At 48.8% G+C, this 8688-nt stretch overlaps 1 protein-coding gene and 1 long non-coding RNA gene across 18 annotated transcripts in view; one reads left to right on the top strand and one right to left on the bottom strand.

The window, feature by feature from the left end:
• LOC116082784 overlaps positions 1 to 8472 on the bottom strand; it is a 10222-nt gene extending 1750 nt beyond the window's left edge. For both annotated transcript variants that reach the window (XR_004115431.1, XR_004115430.1), the window contains exons 1-2: positions 5513 to 8472; positions 4923 to 5010 (exon numbers count right to left, since the gene is read on the bottom strand). This is a non-coding gene — a long non-coding RNA (uncharacterized LOC116082784). The remainder of the gene's footprint in view (positions 1 to 4922; positions 5011 to 5512) is intronic.
• Wnk2 (WNK lysine deficient protein kinase 2) overlaps positions 7966 to 8688 on the top strand; it is a 118465-nt gene continuing 117742 nt past the window's right edge. For 7 of the 16 annotated variants that reach the window (XM_031359734.1, XM_031359721.1, XM_031359731.1 and 4 more), the window contains exon 1: positions 8253 to 8522. The gene's annotated coding sequence lies outside the window, so the exon portion shown is untranslated. Of the gene's footprint in view, positions 8523 to 8688 lie in introns of all 16 variants that reach the window. The other 9 variants (XM_031359730.1, XM_031359729.1, XM_031359722.1 and 6 more) reach the window with 3 other exon arrangements.

Below are 8688 nucleotides of genomic sequence, written 5' to 3'. Positions count from 1 at the left end.
AGGAGACTGACTTTCCTTGAAGTTTACGCCTCAGATACCGCCTTCACGCAAAGTGTGCGTGGCACTAGTTGTCTTAGTCTCACTTGGTGGATTAACAGAACTTGTCGCAGTGATCTAGCAGGTGCTGAGACCAGCTGCCACCTGGCTTTTTCTGCTTTGTGCAAAACACTCTGTTGGCTTTGTGGTAACTATGTCTACCACTGAGTCCTCATGGGCTTCCACATCTCCTAGAAACAGGGAGATAAAGCTTGTCCCTGGCATATTGGATAGCTCTTCTGACTTGGTGGCCAATCCTTTGTTTGTGAGTAGATTTGGCCAATAAGATGAGGGCAAGAGAACTAGGATTCCCTGGCTGAGGAGTTTACTCAGAGTCTAATAAGCTTAGCCTCTATACCGTCCTTTTGACACAGGCCACCATCTCAGCAGCAGTAAGAAGCATTGTTTCTTTATTTGTGTGTAGGGGGCTGGGAATAAGTGCGCGTGCGTTGTTTGCTCACATGGAGATCAGAGATACACCACCAGATGTTGTCCAGAGGAGACCCCAGAAACACTGCCTTCCTCTTTGAGCAAGGGTCTCTCGTTGGCCTGAAGCTCACCAATTATGCTAGACTGGCTGACCAGTGAGTTCCAGAACTAGAATAATAAACCACTATGTCTGGCTTTTTACAGGGATGTTGGGAAGCTGAACTCATGTCCTTGCGCTTGCAGGTTGAGCACTTAACAACAGCCACACACCCCAGTTCCTCCATCATGTTTTGTCCACTTTTTGGGAGCTGCTCAGAATTCCTGGGGATTAGGCTGTAGCATCACTCACAACTCTTGCAAGGCAGGTACCTCCATTGTCATGTTCATTAGTGAGAAAACAGACGTTCAGAGAAATTAATGAACATATTCAAAGTCACAGCCAGCGGGAGGTGCTAGGACTTGAATCGAATCCAGGACTCTTCACTCACAGCCAGCGGGAGGTGCTAGGACTTGAATCAAATCCAGGACTCTTCACTCTGGTCTTTTGTGCATTTGCTCAGACCATGCTTGCTGTGGCACATCCTTCTTCATTTCACATCTGGTGAGAGATCAAGTTCTCCTTTTCTGAGGACATAGACTAGGGCAGCTTTGGCCCAAGTGTGAAAGCCACAGTGACTGGAAGCTTTTGTGAGTAGTGTGCTCTTGTAACCCTTTGGCTTCTCTCTTCCCATTCCAGTATCTCTCACTATCACAAAACTCCACAGACAGTATTTCTGTGGCTTGGGCATATTTTGATTGTGTAAGAATAGCGTAGTTCACTTAACCCAATTGCTGGCATCCTGGTGATTTCTAGTGCTTATTATAAATAATCCTCCTGTGAATACCTTCATACATCACTGGTCACTCCATTGGAACAGATTCTGCAAAAGGAATTACTGACTTAAACGGTAAGAGCCGCATTCGCATGGACTGCTGCCCCAGCTATAAACTGTTTTCCACAAAGCCTGTGCCAGTCTGCACGGCTGCCTCCATTTAAGGGCAGTGGGACAAGACAGAGGCCACATGACAAGCTAGGTCTGCAGAAGGCATCAGGGACAAGGGAAACTTACACAAAATCAGTGCTTTGCTCTCAAAGTGAGCAGGAGGAGGTACCAGAGGTCAGGGCGGGACTGAGAAAGGGCCATCATTCACCCACCTGTCCACAGGACAGAGTAGCAAAACCAATGTCTACAGGGAGCTAAGGGCTTCTCTCAGAGGCCTGGGGCTGGTCACATGGCAGCTTCAAGGTGGTGTGTCAAGCCTTCAGGCCTCACATCTAGGCACACACCTGCTGGGTGGTATACTCTACATGGTTGCCTTCTCTGTGCCTTAGTCCCTCCTATACATGTGTCATGGGGGCTTTCCAAAAAGAGAGAGAGAGAAAGAGAGAGAGAGAGAGAGAGAGAGAGAGAGAGAGAGAGAGAGAAAGAAAGAAAAAAAAAAGAAAACTTGGTATGCCTAAATATCCGTGAGTGCTGGCTATATTTATTATCACTGCAGCAAGACCCACTGGGCTCAGCATGCCCCTAGGTTCAAGCTTCCTAAGAAGTTGCCTGGTGCATCCTGGGAACAGTAAGTGGAAGAGGAGGGCTGCAGTTCTTTCCATACCTAAGGTGCCCCTTCAGCAGGGCCTGCGGGTGGGAACCCCAAGCATTTGCTCATTCCATGTCATTTAGGGACCTTTCACTATGGACCAGGAAAGGAAAAACCCAGACCTAATCTAATGTGTGCCTCATCAGCTCAAATTAAGTAAATCTGTGCTTGGAAAAAAAGATATCAATTATTTGATAGGTACTTGCTGAGCATCTCCCATGGGGACGAGTTGCCTGTAGATAAAGCTGTGGCCTCCAGAGCTTGTGCAGTGGGGAACCTTTTAAGTAGTGATACTGTGCACAACATGTGTGCGTGCGTGTGTGTGTGTGTGTGTGTGTGTGTGTGTGTGTGTGTGTGTGTTTGGAAGTGCTGGGAGGGGGACCAGAACACTTCATCTATGCTAATATTCTACCATTGTTTTATATCCTCCAGGTCCTCAAACATTTGTATTTTATTTGTTTTCTTATAAATAAGTATGTGCTCTTTAAATACATATATATATATATATATATATATATATATATATATATATATATATATATATATACATATAATCAAAACAAGGGCCGGAGGGATTCCCTCAGTCATTCAGATTCCTTACTGATCTTCCTAGCATTCATACCAGGTTGAGTGGAGGGGATCTGGCCTCCAAGGGCATGTTAGTTCACATGCGCATACTCCTACATGGGCATACACACATGTTTTAAAGATGTTAAAGGTACGTATTTTAAATTTTAAAAAAATCAACCCAAGAAGCTGGTGTGATGGCTCAGCAGGCACTTGAGAAACAATCCTGGGAGCCTGAGTTCTATGGTTGTACAGTTTGACATAATTCATGGTGGTTTCTCCATCATTATTGTTTTTGCTTAGGATTGCTTTGGCTGGTCTTGTGTGTGTTGTATGTGTACTTCTATATGAACTTTAAGATGGTTTCTTCTGCTGTGATGAAAGAATGTCATTAGACCCTATAGTGGATATTCCTGGTTGTCAACTTGACTATATCTGAAATGAACTACAATCCAGAATTAGAAGGCTCACCTGTGGCCCTAATCTGGAGGCTGAGAGATACAAGTTTCCGACCTGAATCTTGGCATGGAGATCTTGAGGCATAGTGGCTATGAATCTCAGAAGATTAAGATAGGAAAATCTATGAGTTCAAGGTCATCTGGGATTAAAGGTGTGGCGGCACACATCTTTAATCTGGGCCACACCTTTTTCTGGAGACCTATATAAGGACATTGGAAAAAGGAAGGCTAGCTCTGCTTCCCCTGAAGTTGCTCGGTCTTGTGGGACCGAGCAACTGCTAGATCCTTGGACTTCCATTCACAGCTGCTGCTGAACTTTGTTGGGAGTTGGACTACAGACTGTAAGTCATCAATAAATTCCTTTACTACCATATAGAAACTACCATAAGTTATGTGACTCTAGAGAACCCTGACTAATACAGACCCTGGATGAGGATCATGTTAAATCTGTGTTTTTTGATATGATAGCCATTTTCCCAACATCTATCCATTTTGTCAACTTGAGTGTGGGAGGTCTCTCTGCTGGCTTCTTCAAACTCTTCCCTAGTTTAAAGCTTTCATTATAGGATTCTGTCACCTCCTTACTGAGGTTTATTTCTAGGTATTTTATTTCTTTGGGGCTATTGTGAATGGAATTCTTTTTCTATTTCTTCCTCAGTCTGTTCAATATACTTCGTTTATTTTTGCAGTGCTGGAGATCAAACCCAGGTCCTGGTGCTCACTAAGGAAGCATTTGGCCACTGAGCTGTACTCCAATCTGGACAGCTTTATTTTAGACAGTTTCATCTGCCTTCCCAGAACTGTCATCTGAAACTCAATTGCCCTGGGACCATAAAGAGATCCCTACCCAGCAATCATAAAGAGATCCCTACCCAGCAGTCATGAAGAGACCCCTACCCAGCAATCATGAAGAGATCCCTACCCAGCAATCATGAAGAGACCCCTACCCAGCAATCATGAAGAGACCTCTACCCAGCAATCAGTTTCTATTTAGAAGGCCATTGGGCCATTTTCTGATTCGTGCTCTTATTCTGAAACTTTATTTTTCTTTGTTTCCTTTTTCTTTGTTTTCCTTTTGGATTTTTAAAAAGGGCTCTATATCCCAGGCTCTCCTCCAACCTACTACATCAGTTCAGGTTATCCTTGAACTTGTGATGTCTGTGCTTCATTTCCTGAGTGCTGGGATCACAGGTATTGCATCAGCACACCTGGTTAACACAATCATATTGGCTTTCAGTTGCTGTCATCTAACACCGACGTAAAGCAACTTGGGGAAGAAATGGTTTATCTGGTTTTTACAGGTTATAGTCCATGGGGCAGTGGTGGCTCATGCCTTTGATCCAAGCACTTGGAAGGCAGAGGCAAATAGATCTCTGAGTTTGAAGCCAGCTTGATGTATAGAGTGAGTTCTAGGACAGCCAGGGCTACACAGAAACAAACAAACAAACAAACAAACAAACCTTGAAAAACATCAGTGACAAAGAAAAGTGGTCCTACATTTGGGGAATCGGAGGCAGGAACTGAAACAGAGACCACAAGGGAACACTTCTTACTTCTTTGCTCAGCTTGCTTTCTTATATAACCCAGGACTGCCTGCCCAGGAAAGCCGTTGCTCACAATGGACTACCAAAATGAGCCATCACAGCTTTGCTTCCTTTGTTACCAATTGAGTGAGCTACATCCTCTGCCCATAGTTCAGAGAATTCTAATGGAGCCTCATTGTTGGGAGGAAACTCGATTCCTCATTCCTTCCTGTAGCATGTCAAGGTGAGGTTGTACTTTGCCAGGGGAATGCCTCACCAATCTCCAGGTACTGCTGTCAGGTGCAGGTAGTTGTAGTGAGGTCCCTCTGCATAGTCCTCTTCCCAAGGCTTCCCAAGAAGAGCTCCTATCATTGGAGAGTGAAATACAAGGCTGAATAAACTGTGACCTGGGCATACCCCGGCCATCACCTCCCAGGACTGAAGCTCTGTCCCCTAACTGTCTCTGTCTTGGGCCACACAATGTTACTTGATCCTTGTCCTGCCTCATCCTTCCTCAGATCTCAGGGAGGGCTGTGACCCTTGCCCTGCCTCTCTGGTATCTGTTCTCCAGCACTGTCTCCATTCATGTGCTGCAACTACCAGGGTATCTTCCGTTCATCTGTCCCAACTTCTCAGGTGGGCCCAGGGAAAACTAATGATGAGAACTGGCTGTGTTAGACCTGAGTTCCATATAGACCAGCACACCTGAAAACTGAGACCTGCACCTGACAGCAGTACCTGGGGATTGTCGAGGCGTTCCCCTGGCAATACTGACTCCTCTTTCTAATTAAGGCCTTGTGGGCTCTGGCATTAACCAGCAGGACTGGCCTGTCATCCTATATGCCTTGATGTTTGTTGAGCACTTACTGTGTGCTGAGACTGTAGGACATGACTGCTGTACCCATCCATAGGCAAGCAAATTGCATGTCCTCTGCATGGAGCAGATGTCTCTTCAGGAATCTGACCTTAGTGACTCTTGTCACAAGATGGGCCTACGAGGCTAAGATGAGAACTGCAGATAGGAGTCACTATCCTCTTTTTTGGATCTTGAGCAGTCACTAACGGTGGAATACTGCCTGGATTCAGCCTCTGCATCCACATCTCCAAGTGGACGTTAACCCTAGATACAGTTCTATTGAGCATCAGAAGCGGATGCTGTTTCTAGTCCCTTGGGTTGGTGTTTTTGCAGAGCATGCTCCCACAGCCTTGGCTTGTGAGCCTTAGGAAATCTAGCCATGCAGTGGAAAGTGTAGGATCAGGGTGACAGACTCAGAGATGTCCAGGGACCTGAAGAAGGTTACAGAGTGGGTCCTTGGCTTCTAAATTCGATACAAAGGAGCCCTTGATTCTAATTGTTGGAATTCCAAGGGGCTGTTAGTGATTCTAGTCTGAGATTCCTTGCAAAGAGATCAATGGCTTTATCCAGTAATTTCATAGCTGTGGACTCCAAGGGCTGGCATTGGGAGCAAGTTCACCATAGGAGGTATGTAAGTGGGGCTGTGGGAAAACATCCCCAGGAAGTTAGTTATAAAGCACATGGTGCCCAGTCAGGCACAGGCTCTCTGAGATCCATCTCAGCCTGGATTGTGCCCCAGTTTTGTGGGTAGGGTCATAATTCTTCACAAACACATATGAGCATGTGTGGACAATAGCTGTAGGTATGGCCAAGGTCTCTCTGGGTAGCCCAGGCTGGCCTCTGCCTCCTGAGTGCTAGGGTTAGAGGTGTGCACCACCACACTTCTGCTGGGTGTTATAAGTGGCTGGCTGCTTTCATCACTAATCACTCAGCAGTTATATGCCACAGGCTGTCACTGTGTCCTCTTGGAAGCAGGGGACAGACAGACTAGCATGCTGAGATCCTTCTGTCATGATTTCTCTTACACAGGCCCTGCATATAGCCTCCATTCACATGCCAGGACCCAGAGGGCCTTTGCTGGATAAACCCTGTCCAGGAGAAATTTCAGTTTGCAGTCCGCTCAGGTTAGGAGAGGCAATTCTGGGCTCTTTAGGCTCCTTAGTGAAGATGCAAATGTCCTCACCTACATTCTGCCCCAGCCTGGGAGGGAGGTGCAGCTTGGGTCCCCATCCCCAGAGACACTCAGACCTGCAGAGCTGGCACCTGTGCTCTGCTTCTGACTTGAATGGGCTTTGCTTTCACCCCTGACTCCCAAGGTAGATGAGAAATGAGATAATACAAATTAACAGGCACCTGGCAAATGCCTAGCCCAGGACCAAGCACATGGTTTAACTCATGGGTCTCTGGGTATAGTCAGAGTCCTGACTTTAGATGGCTCAGTTTTTGTAATGTAGAAGTAGTCGCAGCATTCCCCCCTTTAAGGAGGCAGACAGTGCTCTCACCCAACTCAGCTAGGAAGAGATATGAATATCAGCCTTTTAGAGTTACTTTTGACTGGTAGCTGCGCCCACTGCCAGCTCCTAGCAGGACCAGGGAAGTCCTGTCACTGGGTAACGGTTCTGTCAGCACTTGCTTCCTTTGAATCGTGAAGGATGTGTTGCCTCTGTTGGCTTTTATGTCTTATGAGTTGCTGGCGTCAAAGGCTGCAACCGTTGGGCATCCGTTCACATTTGTAACGTGCATTTTTGACAGGGTGCCATACCATCAGGGTGAGCCAAGAGATCAGAACATGCGGGTACCTTCCTTTGTGCTGTTTCCTTCAGGTAAAGCGGGCCCAATGATGTGTCTCACAACGAGTGAACGCAGGTGAGATGTGGGTTCAGGCGGGTGCCTAGCATGGGCTCAGAAATCAGTCAGGTCAGTCTTCTGTTACCCTTGCAGTCAGGTTCAGAGATGCTCGGGGGAGGGGCTTGTCTGTGGGAGTTGAGTAGCTCTGGGGGTTGAGAGAGAAGCTGGGGGTGGTGGTGTTGAGGGTGGAGAAAGATGACCATCAGTCAATATGGTAAGTCAAGGGACTTCTGGAAACCTCTTCCGGTCTGCATCTTAGGACCGTCTTGGGAACCTCTGAGACTTAGGACCGAGAACTCCTTTCTATTTCTATCATTTAATTTTGAGACGGTTCCTGGTTCCTTTGTTGCCACGTGGTCCAACTCCCTGCTCAAGTATCCTCCTGCCTCCTCCCCCTGGCGTTGGGATTACAGGCTTGGGCCAGCCACCATGCCACTGATCAGGGCGAAGGACATCTGTCATTGAGATCTGGATTTGCTCAATCGAAAAAAGGGACACAGTGCTTACTGGTACCAACCTCCGTGGATGATAGTGAGGTTTTCCCATATCCTGGCAGTACAGAAAGGCCAGGAAGACACTCCAATTTTGCAGCCATGCTTGGGCTCTTAGGGTAGGATACCCTGGGGGTTGTCTGTTTTGTCTTGGCATAGGTTCTTGGATTTGGAGCTCTGGCTAAGTCACGTTGTTTGTGGCCTGCCATCTCCGGGGAAATAGAGCCCCTCAAGGCCCACAGTTCAGCGGACCACTTCCAAAGAGCTTCAGGGCCAGGCTTCGGCCTGGAACCTTAGCCGCAGGTGGAGGCGATGGGGAGCATCCCGCAGGTGGCGGCGCTCAGCCGCAGCCAGGTGGGCGTGCCAGGCCCCGCCCCGCGCTCCGGTCTTGAGGAGGGTGGGACGAACGGAAGCCCCGCCCTCCCCGTGCGCTAGTTCGGAGCGGGTGCGGGAGCGGAGGCGCGCGGAGCCGGCAGGAGCACGCGGGAGCGCGGCCCCGCAGCGGCCCGGCCCGAGGGAGCAGCACGCAGGAGCAGAACGGCCTGGCGACCCCCGACCCGGCCAGGACCCCGCCCCAGCGCGACGCGGCTCCGAGAGAGGACTCCGGCTCCGGAGCGCGGCCTCGCCCGCCTCTCTCGCCCGGGTCCCCGGGCTGCGGGCATGGACAGCGCCCGCTCGCCCTGTGAGTATCGAGCCCTCCCGTTCGCCGCCTTTGTGTGCGCGCCGCGCCGCCGCAGCCCCCTCCCCGCTCGCCCCGGGCCCGCGTCCTTTGTGGAGCCTGCTCCTGTCCGGTGCTTCCCTTTACCTTCGGCCTCCCTGTCCCCTCCCCACCCGCCCGCGGGATAGCC

Source organism: Mastomys coucha, unplaced genomic scaffold, assembly GCF_008632895.1.
Source record: "Mastomys coucha isolate ucsf_1 unplaced genomic scaffold, UCSF_Mcou_1 pScaffold7, whole genome shotgun sequence".
Classification (NCBI taxonomy): domain Eukaryota; kingdom Metazoa; phylum Chordata; class Mammalia; order Rodentia; family Muridae; genus Mastomys; species Mastomys coucha.
The sequence above is the reverse complement of the archived record's forward strand: the minus strand, read 5'-3'. Positions and strand labels throughout refer to the sequence as shown.